Raw genomic sequence first — 3,165 nt, forward strand, 5'->3', positions numbered from 1 at the left:
GCATGAAAGAATATTAAAAAAGTAATATTATAAAAAAACAATAAAATTTATCATATAAATAATAAAGGACACAATTGATATATAGAAATAAATTTCACTCCAACATGAAAATTTAAATGCAAAAGCTAGAAATGGTAGTTTTTGGTAAACGTGGTTTGAAGGGTAGAATCAAAGTTTACGTCTAAAGAAAGAAAAAACAGCCAAACAAAAAAGTGAAACTTTCAAAAAAACTAAAACTAACTTTTGATACTTCAAACACTAATTCAAACACATCCAAATGGATTGGTGAATAATTTAGTATTAAATTAGAGAACAAAAGGTAACATGGGCCTTTAGGTTTGTACCGCGCCCAATAACATGGCCTTTCAGGATTGATTGCATTACGCCCAATCCCTGTGTTTTGTTAGCCCACTACCTTTTAGGATTGGTCAAGACTCTTTCCCAACTAAATGGAGGGTTATTAGCAATGCTCTTAAGTCTTAATCATAAGGTGTGTGTTTGGATTACCGTTTGTAAACTTAGATTTGATTAAAAGTGAATTGGTTGTAACATAATTTATGTTTGGTAATTTTTATTTAAAATGAAATATAATAAACTAAATATTATTTAGATTATATTATTTAAAATCACTTTTAGATGAAAAATTACAGAAAAAAAACATGAATTTAAATAATTATTTTATATTATTTTATAATTTTATTTTAGATATTTAAATAAATTTTAATATTTTTTTAGTATTCTCAGTACTCTTTAGTACTCTAATAGGATTAATAGAATCATATTCAAAGTAAAAAAAATATTCCATACAAAAAAATAAAAATAGCGATAAAAAAATTTATATAAATAAAAAATAATAAGAGTTTTATAAAAATAAAATAGAGAAATAATATTATAAAAAAACCACAAAATTCATTGTATAAATAATAAAAGACACAATTGATACATAAAAATAAATTTCAGTTCAACCTAAAAAATTGAACGCAAAAGCTAGAAATTGTAATTTTTGGTAAATAGAATTTGAAGGGAAGAATCAAATTTACGTTCAGAGAAAGAAAAACAGCCAAACAAAAAAAATGAAGCTTTCAATAAAACTAAACGAACTTTTGATACTTCAAGCACTAATTCAAACATACCGCGGTCCATAGATCGAAACTGGCATTCTTCAGAAAAAAAAAAAAAAAAGACTCACGTGCATGAAAAAAATTGTTATAAGATAATTTAGTTAAATATATTAATAATTATATTATGTGCATACTAAAATTAATTATTAAAATTAGTTATCAGTATAAAATATATATTAAAATATAAATATACATTAAAAATAAATTAAACTACACATATATTTATATATAAATACATTAGTAACTAATTTTAGTATCCTAATAACATTTTTTATATACTAATCTAACGGCTCTCAAAAATATAAACACATAAGTTTTCACCTTTAAGTTTTCATATTTATGGCCCCAAAAACAAAAAGAAATAGCAATTAATTATTAAGAATATAACTAGAAAATTATTTTTTTAATCAATTTCAACTGATTTTTAGAATTTTATTTTTACCTTCGCATTCATGGCTTCTCGAAAACCCCGTATATGTAGTCGGATTTCCAACTTAAGTTTTATTTTTATTTTTCCATGATCTTATTAAAATCTCCAAATATAGTTACTTTTTAAGTTTTAATTACCCATTAAAACCTTATGCTCTCTAGGTTTGTCTACTCTCACCAATTTCAACATGCATATCTATACGGTTTTGGAACATAGATATATATTATGTTGATCTTTACTATATTGTTCCATTATTAGAGAGATTTTTATTCAAAAACACTATTCATGTTGTGATTTCATCAACGGCATAGAACGAAGAAGAGTAAATAAACTTGATGGTGAATTGGTGAATGAATATATACAAGTGAGTGAGATAATGCTATAGAATATAAATTTTAACTAACTAACTAACTAGGTGACTAAATTATTTTCTTAGGACCAAAATATAAAATAAATTGTTTTATTGATGAAAAATAACGATTTTGTTATTACTAAATCTTAAATTTTAAATTAATACGGAATAGTAAAACGTATATAGACAAATCCATCATTATTATTTTCCTCTTTTGTCATAAACTAATTATTTATTTTAGAAAAAAATGAGATTTATACATGGTAATATATCCAGTGGCATGTGATGTTTCATTTAATTTGAATGGAAAAAAAAATTAAAATGAGAAAATTAGTAAACTAATAAAATAATATTTTAATTACTAATAAATTTATAATTTAATTTTTATCATGAGTGAGTTAATTGTGAGGGTGCAGCAAGATCTGCTTATCTTGGACAAGACAACTAAATTCCTTTCCAATTATGAATAAACCGTCACTCACATTGCATGATGAGTATGTGAATAATACTTTGTATTTGAATATTATCGTGTTATGCATCTTAATCACTTGTTTGATTATCTAAAAAGGTTTCAATTGTTTATTTGGATTTGTTCCATAGAACTTAAATGATTTCACTTATATTATATTTAATTTGTATTATCGGTGAGACAATTATTTAAATTATCTATGTGCCAAGATATCACGGATTAATTTTGTTTTATTAGTTTTTCAACTTGATTTTTATTATCATCATCTAACAATACTTACTTGTGATATAAATGTTATTAAATGTTAATAAGCTATATTATATTTAGCTATTAGTATAAGATGTATATAATATTTTGAATAATATTAATTTTATATTTTATATTTAGTGCTTGTTTGGATGTTGTTATTTTGATGAAAAAAGATATTTTTTTTTTATTTTTTAGTGTGTTTGGTAAATTTTTAGTAATAAAAGTAAAAGTATTAGAAAAATAAAAAAAAAACTTTTTTAAAAAGCTGTAATTTACATTTTTTTTAAAAGATTTTTTTTAAAAAAAAAAAGATGTTTTTTATCTAATAAATAAACAAAAAAGTATTTTTATATCCTTATATCCAAACATAATTGTCACAAAAAAGTATCCAAACATAATTGATAAATAAAAAGATTTTTTTGCATACGATATTTAAATATAAAATTATTTTTATTATTTTATAAAAATATTAAAAAAAATAATTCGAAAAAAAATATTTTCTTAAAAGTTCACCCAAATAAACTGTTAGTGGTTAATTTTGATA

The sequence above is a fragment of the Arachis hypogaea genome, chromosome 19 (assembly GCF_003086295.3).
Source record: "Arachis hypogaea cultivar Tifrunner chromosome 19, arahy.Tifrunner.gnm2.J5K5, whole genome shotgun sequence".
In the NCBI taxonomy this organism is placed as follows: Eukaryota; Viridiplantae; Streptophyta; class Magnoliopsida; order Fabales; family Fabaceae; genus Arachis; species Arachis hypogaea.